Consider the following 10,859-nt stretch of genomic DNA (forward strand, 5'->3'; position numbering starts at 1 on the left):
GCTAGATCTAGTCTTGCAGATTAATCCCAGCTTAGTCAATTCTTGGTTTGATTTGAGGGGACTGACTTATTCTCCAAAGAATCAGAGGACAAGAAGTAATGGGTGGAGGCTTGTTAAAGAGAGATCCAATCTAGAAGTAAGGAGAAATTTTTTGACAGTGGTACTCCATCGCTGAAGGTTTTCAGAAATAGATTGGACAGCCATTTGACTGAGATGGTATAAGGTTTCCTGTCTTGTGCAAGAGGCTGGACTAGAAGACCTCTGAGGTCCCTTCCAGTCCCATGATTCTATGTTCTGTGATTTCCTTCCCTTTTTTAGTTACTTTTTTCTTGGAACTCTGGGAATGATTAGACGGTTTGAGGAGCATAAATCATATCAAGAATAATCAGAAAGTTATAAACAAGCCATTTGTTCATATTTCACATAAATCCACAGTTGTAATAGCTAAGTCAGCAATAATTTAGAACTATGACTTGCAATCTAAAATGAGCCATGGTTTGTTCATTGACCCTAGACATATATTATCATAAGCACAACAAGCTACATTGTAGTTTAGCATAAAATGTTTGAACCTTCCTACAGATATGCTACCATATCTGATATTATAGTTAACGAATGAGCACAGTAAAATTGGCTAGTACATATTGCTGTCTATACATTTTTGTCCATAGTACTATCACTGATATAAGTGTGTGATTCCTTTCCATGTAACAGACTTCATTATGACATTGCGCATTTCAGGTCACACCACTTGTGTGCAACCACTTCAAGCTTCTTGAATGGGTACTCAAGATATAAACATTTTGACAACTTCTGCTGTCATGATCTGATATCCATTAAGAGGGGAGATTATGGATGGATTAACATTGTTCTCAGAATAACAAAACACTCCCACAGCTGGTTAACCAAAGTACAGGATCATAAAACAAATATTAGCTAGAGACAGAAATAGGGGAAAATATACCCATCAAAGTTGGGAAAATATACCCATCAAAGCTTATCTTGCATCAATGCCACGTGTGTAGCTTGTGACGGGTTTACAAAAAAGACAATATTTTATTGCTTCTTTTGGATTCATAGCTTGCAAGTGGAAGAGATGTTGATCTTGGCATCAGTCAATTCTGGCTTATCAAACAGGCCCATGAATAGTGAGCCTGCAAAATCAAACTGGATATTTGCAGAAGTGATTAAAAGTAGATGGATGGAAACTCTTTGAATTATATTCAAGGACCACAGTTGCCCACTTCAATAGCATTCATTATAACTTGCAAACCAAGACTAATAGAATCAAGGAGCTACTGAACAAACATAACTGTTTTTTCTCTGAGATTTGACTTCTCAGAAGTGTGTGTGCAATGTTACCAAATCAGTGCACTCTTTCATTTTCTGGATGTGTAGACTGGAGAAGAATACTTTAAGTAAAGAGCCTCTTTCCTAGAAAACACACACAAAAAATGAGTCCAGCCTCTGGAGATACAGTAGAGCAAGTCACATTAACTTAATTTATTTGATTTTGGAAGGTCATATTTCATGCTTAGTGTGGAATGTTATTCTTCCCATCCAAGGATTTGAAACCAAAGAAATCTCAATCCAATTTATTGTCATTCCTTCAAATGCTTTGGGATTTGCCCTCCCCTCTGTTGTGAATTCAGCTTCAGCCAATGGCTCAGCAGCTGTGCAGCTAGTCCTTGTCTTATGACTCCAACTGAGCCCGAAATTTCCATTGCTAAGCAAGATAGTTGTTAAATAGGTTTTGCCCCATTTTACAACCTTTCATGCCACAGTGGTTAAGTGAATCACTCTAGTTAAGTTAGTAACACAGTTGTTAAGTGAATCTGGCTTCCCTGTTGACTTTGCAGAGGTCACAAAAGGTGATCACTGGACCTTGGGAGACTGCATAAATATGAACCTGTTGCCAACTATCCAAATTTTGATCATGTGACCATGGTCGTAAGTGTGAAAACCTATCATAAGTCACTTTTTAAAAACAAAAAATAGTTGGGGAACATTTTGACCCACTGAGACATTTTTCTTTTGTTATTTCTTTAATTGTTGTTACCCAAAATTATTTTATGTCATATTCATGGCCATACAAATCTTTCAGATAAATAAATCAATAACATTACCACTGACTTCGGTAACAGTGATCTGTCTGTTTTTTTGGCACTCTAAGGCATGGGAGAGAAGACTATTCCAGAAAGAGGAAAGAATGAGAAAAAAGGAAATAATGTTGGAAAAGTTAAATTAAATTTAATTAAAAATAAAACAAATAATGAAAGGGAAGCCCACCAATCTGGACTTTGGATCGTCTACCAGTTTTTTCAGTTCCATCTAACCATTGATCAACTAATCAACCATTTTCCTACAACTCTCGACAGAGGAATGTCAAAGGTGCTTTTTTAAAAGGCGACTGGACTGTTTTTTTGAGGAAGAAGAAGTTTTGCTTCTGATCCAAGAAGCTTCATCAGTTGTGACTGGATGGTAAGGGGATGGAAGAGTAGGTATCCATCCCCCCACCATCCAGTCACAACTGGTGAAGCTTCTTGGATGAGAAACAAAACATCTTCTTCTTCCTCAAAAAAAAACAGTCCAGTTGCCTTTTGATAAAAAGCACCTTTGAGACAACTATGACCTGGATGACTGAGAATCTCCATAGACATTCAACAGAGAAATGTTCTGCGCTTCAACAGAAACTGATTAGAAAGCAGTCATTCTGAAATAATTTCAAAGAGATATTTCAAAATGCAATAGCTGAATGACATCTTGTACAGGATTCTGAATTTTTTATCACCCCACAATGATAATTAGGCTACCAATGCCTGAATATCTGAATGATCACTGATAACTGTGAATGACTACTGTTAAGACAAATAAATCCCCACTATTCATGCTTTTTGCATCTCATTTCTCTCCATTGTTCTGTTTGTTGTTTAAAATTGTACCCCGGGGAGATATGTAAGTGTTTACCCTTACGTACATGTGAGACTGATTAAGTTGATTGTTTGCAATAAAAGTATGTGCCATAATATATTTGTTCGCTCAGTAGTACCATACAAGTATTTATTGCTTTTACTGGAAGAGGACTCTACTTGACATGAAAATACCATTGTAGAATCCTACTCATGTATCCTTCCCAGATGCTTCTTTTTAGTCCCCAAAGAAAATACTCTTTAATAGTCTTAAATATTTTACATGCTTGCTGACTGCCTTCTTCCTTCTTAAGAAATTTAAAGACATATTTTATAAAGAAAATGGACCATGGAACCTTTGTCTCAGTATCCTTCACAGGATGGCTTTTTTATATTACGGTCCATTTTTATTGGCTTTGGCTTGGTGTATTATGTATAGGATTACCAGACCTAAACTGCAGACGTCCAGATGTCTACTATAGGGCAGCATTCATTGGGTTTTTCTGGGTTCCTTTGCTGCCTTCTATGATATTCCATATTTCTATAGCCTAGTTCTGGTATCTCTAGCCATTGTGATTCAGAACTATGGCTTATGACTTAATGTGTTATGGAAAAACCCAAAATAGCAATAGCACTTAAACCAATGGTTCTCAACCTTTCTCATGCCGCGACCCCATAATACAGTTCCCCATGTTGTGGTGACCCCCAACCACTTATACATCACTGGGTGCCAGGGGCATGGCCAAAGAAAAGGGGGAAAAAATGGCGGACAGCCTTGTTTGGCGACCCCCGTGAAATGGTCGTTCGACCCCAAATGGGGTCCCAACCCACAGGTTGAGAACCACTGACTTAAACTTATATACTGCTTCATAGTGCTTTCCATCCCTCTCTTTGCAGTTTACAGAGTCAGCATATTGCCCCCAATAATCTGAGTCCTCATTTGAGCCTCCAATCAACATGGAATCTTAATTTGATAAAGAGTTGTATTGGGAAAAAATTATATATACCCTTTCCCCCTCTTATGCTAAATTGGGTGTATGTGTCTTCAGCATACTGTTTTTGTAGGCATGCCCTGCACCCGTTGCTTTTTTATGTACTCTATGCCTTTGAGTCACTGTTGACTTCTGGTGATTGCCTATCCAATTCCCTGTAGTTTTATTGGAAATGTTTCAAGAAGCATTTTGCTATTTTTAGGGGTGGGAGAGAGTTACTGGCTCAAGGTCACCCAGCTTGCTTCATGCCTCAAGTGAATCTAGAAGTCTCACTCTCCTTGTTTCTAGCCTGATGCTTTAAACCCCCATGCCAAACTGGCTCTATTTGCTTAGTAAATAAATAAGTAATTGCTGCAAGATCAGTCGAGAGAGACATCTGTTCCCAGTTTCAAACTTCCCAGTATTAGCTTATAAACCACCTACATTGTTCATTCAGGTCCATCACATCCTGAAACTGTATTGGGTACTTCCTGGATGTAATCAACAATGCCCGATTCATGTTGAATGAAACTTTGGCAGCAGGCATTCAGATTTAAAATTACAAACTGCTTGTAATTTTAAGTAGACAGTTTCAATGTGTGACCTAAAGAATTCTGAAGATTCTGATTTTTTTGCTTGTTCAATCCCATGGTAGGAAGTCAGTAGCAAAATTGCGTACAAGCAGTTTTATCTGTCAAAGGCACTACTAAGAGATGCATATTTTGCAAGAAATAGTTATTGCTTTTCCTATTTGCACTTAATTCCAGTACAAGCATTTATTGGCAAAATATTTTTTTTCTACCCTATCTCCATAATGCTAACTTCATCTGATATCTAACTCAGGAGAGAGATAGGCTTACATCTTCCTTAGATATGCTGGTGTTAAAATATATTTTCCCTCCCTTATTTTTAAAAGCTTTGCAATGTATGTAAACTCTGACATGAGAGGTCATGTTACACTGATCTGATGTGGGATAGATACTGGCAATGGGAGCAGCAAATTTCATGCTAGTTTCTTGGGAGTCAGGAATGGGTGGAGGCAGTGGTGGGATTCAAACACCTTAACATCCAGTTCTCTGCGTGGATGCAGGTCTGGGCCTCCGAGGCCTAGAAAGGACTTCTGGAAGTGACATCAACGCACTTCCTGTGGGCCGTTCTAGGCCTGGGAGAAGACCTCCTCCAGGCCTCCGAAGCCTAGAATGGATTTCCAGAAGCAGCATGGGTTCAGCCGGTTCTCCAAACTCAACAAAATTTAGCTACCAGTTCTACCGAACTGATGCGAACCAGCTGAATCCCACCACTGGGTGGAGGGAACTTCACTCTGCAAAAGGTTGTGAGAGCTGAAGCTGGCAAAATTGGAACCAGAGGACAGGAGACCAGACAAGAATATAGTGCAGGATCTATCTTATCTGAGAAAAAGTAGGAAAATGTCCATGAAAGGACAGTGAGGAATATGCCTTTGCCAATGATCCACTATTCTCATTAACTATGATATTTTGGCTCCTCAAATATCACTCTTCAGAGATTAATTCCATTCTCTCATAATCAGGACCAGCAACAAATATTCTACTGCTTGGGGAAAAAAGACAAAATGGCACCTCTTTTCAATGCTTGCATAAAAATGATTAAACTTGCCTTCTGTTCTGGAAGTGAGGTAATGTTTTACTATTCTTGAAGCAGCAGGTTAAATTAGGAAGTCCTGTTCAGTTTTTTAAACATGGATGAACATCAAAAACCGAAGTCTCATCAGGAGACAGATATAGACTAGAAGAGTCCAAGAGAAAACAATCTTTAAGTATAACTTAAAAACTTCAGATGTTGAGGAGAAGGAGGAGGAAGAAGAAAAGAAGAAGAAAAGAACGAGGAAGAGGAAGGAAGAGGTGGAGGAGGAACATTCTACATTGTCTACTAAAATAAAATAAAACTATGCAAGATTTATGGGATTTGTTGTCCTTTTTAATTATGTTGTGCAGGGTTCATTGGCAATACAGGAGAACTTTACTGAAGATAAAAGAAAAAAGGAAAGAAAGAAAGAAAGAAAAAGAGAAAGGGAGGAAGGAAGGAAGGAAGGAAGGAAGGAAGAAAAGAAAGGAAAGGGAAGGAAAGAAGAGGAAGGAAAGAAAGAAAGAAAGAAAGAAAGAAAGAAAGAAAGAAAGAAAGAAAATATATTGTTCTCTTATGAAAACTATTGTTCTTCAGGATTTCTTGAAATTCCCTGAGTATTTGAAGAAAATCATTGAGATTATAGTACAAAAATGGGAGTGAAATTTTTTAATCGGCCTTGAAATACTTGAGCTTCTTTCAGGTTGAGTAAAAGTTTATTGTTAATTTGCTGCAGTGGATGAAAGATACAGTGAATTAAAAGAGATGGATTGGAAGAATTTTCTGCTCTATTTGTGAACTGGAAAATTGGATAAACTTAAAGGTTAATATTGAACTGAGGCCAGAACTTTCACTTTTAGGTTTGATGGATAAATAATTAGAAAAAAGTCATGGAAGACTATTTCAGTATATGATTATTGTGGCGAGACCACTATATGTACAGAGATGGAAAGATTCAGTACGACTTATCATGGAAGAATGGTTGGGGAAATTGGCAGAATTTGCTGAGATGGATAAATTGATTTATTTGATTAGAGAAAAGACAGTATCTACACATTTATTGGTGCCTGGAAATCCCTTATGTATTTTTTTGCATAAAAAATGAACTTGTGATTTATGATTTTAATGATTAGAGAGGATAGAGTATAGAAAGAAGATAGTCACAATGTAACTTTAGTAGAGAGGTTAAAATATAAATGTCCTTTTGACTGCTGTGAAGAATATCAGAAGCTAATTCTTTATATCTTATTCTTATTTTTTCTGTCTTTTATTCTCTTTTCTTATTATCCTTCCTTCCTTCCTTCCTTCCTTCCTTCCTTCCTTCCTTCTTTCTTTCCTTCTTTCTTTCCTTTCTTCCTTCCCTCCTTCCCTCCCTCCCTCCCTCTCTTTGTCATTCTGTTATTTTTTTTTAAAAAAAATTTTTTTTTTTAAAGGAAAATTTGATAGGCAAAGATTGAAAAACTAAAGTTCCCCAACCATTTTTACAGCTTCAAGTAGAAAAAAAGTTAATAAATCTTATCATAAATATTTCCTGATAAATTTTAGTGGATGTGCTGAACATTTCAATGGAGCTCAAATCTGGCAATTCTGAAGCAAGGATGAAGCAGATTGTCACCTGCTTTTCCAGTGCTGGTTCCATAAAATGACAACTGCTCTATAGAAAGTGCTCTCCTATCTAACGACACAAAGCTAAACATTCCACCTTCCTGAAATAAGTGCTGTTGGATATATTGTAAAGAAAAAATAATGTATTTATCTATATAGTTCTGCATTTGTGACATTGGTTTTTGTTGTTAGCAGTTAAAGCCACAAGAGCAAACTTCGTAGCATTTCTTTGGAAACTCTTTCTCTCCATAACTGTCAGATAATAAAAGTATTTGACAAGATACACAACCCACTGCAACTCAGATAGACCTATTGTAGGAGATGACCAGGCTGAGCCTAAGGGAGGAGTCAAGCATGCCATCAGTCTCTAATCCTTTCATGCTCACAAGAGATCTAAGTCTAACCCACCTTGAATCCCACCGTCTCTTATCTATCACCAATTTGTTTTGACTGTTAGTTCAGATTTTTGTAGAGAGTCTTAAACCTGCATTCATTTGAACCACCTTGCATCCTGAGTTCTTGCACCTGGCCATCACTGTAGCTAAAATGGAGGAAACAGGCTTTATTTCCAATGAGTTTACTACAAAACTCTGCAGGATGGAAAAGTCTCTTCTGGCTTTACTGCACACGCCCAAAATTAGGAGGGAGCCTACTTTCCTGCTATTCGTCTGCTAATACTAGTCTGGTACACAATAACCGCAAATTGACAGAGTGGGCTGTATTTTCTGTATGATCTCATCTCTCTATTATAGCTGGGTATTCTGCGAGTTGCTTCCCAAGAAAATTTATAGGTTGGTATGGTGGAAAAAGCACAACTAGCTAATTCAGATTTCTAAATTTGAATCTGACTATCCTGAATATAGGTCAGTACACTGCATGTATTTTCTATGGTAGCTGACAGTGGCCAGAAGAGATGAAATCAGAAATGAAATTGTTAAGACAAAGAATTGGCATAGAGTCAATCTTAAACAAAAACAGCAAATAAAGTGATTTGCTCACCGGGAAAGAATGTCTTGGGATTCCATACCATATAAAGCATATAGAAAAAAGAAAAGAAGGCCAAAGAATATGAGGCAGACCCAGAAGAAGATGGAGACAACATCAAAGGCACATTACAACAGCATGAAATATCAATGGTTGAGGCTGCCAGAAGAGTTAAGAACCAGAACTTTGTATCTGTCTTGACACTTGAAGCGGTAAAAGAGGAAGTAAAGAAAAAAGAAGAAAAATGTAGCCACAGGATAAAAAATCTTGGTTAGCATAGAGTAACAGGGATAGGAATAGCCGGTTTTGACCTATTTTGGTCAATATGCCACAAATACAACTAGTTTCCAGTTTTACTCTATGCATGCTCATGCTATACCACGCAACACTAATGAAAAGTTCTCAGTATGGTCCAGACTGTTTCTTGTTAATGCCAATAATAGAACTTGGGGAAAATGGTGGTAGAAGAAGAGGAAAGAAGGGAAAGGAAAGACTGAAGGTAGAACAACTGCAGGAAGAAAAAACTCAAATCATGTAAGAAAAAAAAATATTACAAGATAGATCAACCTCCAACAGAATGAATGGAGAGTTGGATACAAGGAAAGAGGATATATTACAGAATGGAACAGAATGGAAAGAAGGATGTGACAGAGTGCCACAGAATTCAGTGGAGAACCACAAGGGCCACACCACTTTCAACAAAGTCAAAATGACACTTGAGTGGTGATGTCATCAGGCAAATACTACCCCTATGTGCAGGTCGTCCTTGACTTACAGCCATTTATTTAATGACTATTCGAAGTTACAAGGTATTGATTTAACAGCTAACCAATTTATACTACTAGTAGTAATAATAATAGTAGTAGTAGTAAAGTTGGAAGGGACCTTGGAGGTCATCTAGTCCAACCCCCTGCTCAGGCAGGAAACCCTATACCATTTCGGACAAATGGCTGTCCAGTCTCTTCTTAAAATGCTTCCAGTGTTGAAGCATTCACTGTTTCTAGAGGCAGGCTGTTCCACTGGTTAATTGTTCTGTCAGGAAGTTTCTCCTTAGTTCTAGGTTGCTTCTCTCCTTGATTAGTTTCCACCCGTTGCTTCTTGTCCTGCCCTCAGGCGCTTTGGAAAATAGCTTGACTCCCTCTTCTTTGTGGCAACCCCTGAGATATTGGAACACTGCTACATGTCCCCCCTCGTACTTCTCTTCATTAAACTAGACATACCTAATTCCAGCAGCCATTCCTTATATGCAGTGCTTTTTTTCTTAAAAAAAAAAAAAGTGCCAGTACTCACACATGTCATACAACCTGCTTTGCCTCCCCTACAAGGTTCCATCCAAAAAGGTGCTGGAACTCCGTTCTGGGCGTTCTATGAGAAAAAAAGCCCTACTTATATGTAATGTATAATATAAGATGTAATGATGGGAATGACTCAGCAGGGTCTGTGTCTCTTTAAGAGCCTTTGTATAAAGGGAAGTCTCTGCTGATCTGTTCTCTGTCTTCCGTTTCCTGCTGTAACTGTGGTTTGTTGGACCGACAATGAATGGTAATGAAAAGAAGTTTTGATCAGTCCTTGTACTTAGATTATTGTAGCATCCCTGTGCTCATGTGATCAACATTCACCAGTATTTATTTACAATGGTTGCAGCATCTAGGGTTATGTGATCACTATTTGCAATTCTCACAGTCAGCTTCTGACAAGCAAAGCCAATGTGGAAGCTGGATTCTCTTAACATCTATGTGATTTAACTTAACAATTAAACTGATTCACTAAACAACCACAGGAAAAAAGGTCATAAAATTGGGCTCAACTCATTTAACAACTACCTTGCTTAGTAATGGAAATTTTGGTCCCATTGGGGTTTTACGTTGAGAACTATGTCCTGGCATCTCATACAAGCAACCTACAAGTATATAGGCTGCAGTATTATATGATGATTTCATCACATGCTTTATCATTAGTCTCCCTGCAAGTGACCATGGCTTGTGGGAAGCATGGAGAAGGATGCTGGGTAGATTGATGAAGGAAAGAAGCTGTGGCTGAGGAACAAATTCACAGAGGAGAATGCTGCAAAAACGAGAATAAGGGAAATATATCAAATAATGTGTATATGCTCTGAAGGAAAATAACAATGGTAAGGAAAGTGGCAGAGAAAATGCTGAATGATTTTGATGAAAAAAAATGCTATGGAAGTGAATAAAAAGAACTAAAAGGAGGAATGGAATTAAAAAGAAAAATAATCTGGAAGGAACGAAAATAGAAGAATGCTAAGTTAAATGTTTTGATGATTTATACGGGACTAAGGATACTATGTCAAAAAGTAGATTTGAAAAAAATGCTATAAATGGCAGTGTTCAAAAAAATTGACGAAGAGGAAACCATAAATATGATGAGTGTACTGGAAAAAATGGTAAATCTCCAGATGTAGATGGCTTATGGATATGATCGATTTATGGAGTGGCTCTGAGACTTGTATGGCATGTCTGTAAAATTGCACCTTTGCAGTATGAGAACTATAAGAATACCATCATTGTTCCCTATGCAAACGAAAAAGTTGCAAGAAGGAACACATATATTACAATGGTTTATTGTAAAGCAAAATTCTGATTGAAAGGGTGCAGGAGGTGACAGTGAGCTGAATTTAGGAAGTGTGTTTCCATTCTTTCATAAAGTTCACCTTCCTAAAGTTCTCAAAGGAAGTTCATTGGACATCAGTTGATTTTGAGCAGGGTTTTTTTTTTCAAACTCAGCAACTTTAAGATGCATGTTGGCTGGGGAATTCTGGGAGCTG

Source organism: Crotalus tigris, unplaced genomic scaffold (genome assembly GCF_016545835.1).
Source record: "Crotalus tigris isolate CLP2741 ecotype Arizona unplaced genomic scaffold, ASM1654583v1 scf7180000019953.484404808:943566, whole genome shotgun sequence".
Taxonomy (NCBI): Eukaryota; Metazoa; Chordata; class Lepidosauria; order Squamata; family Viperidae; genus Crotalus; species Crotalus tigris.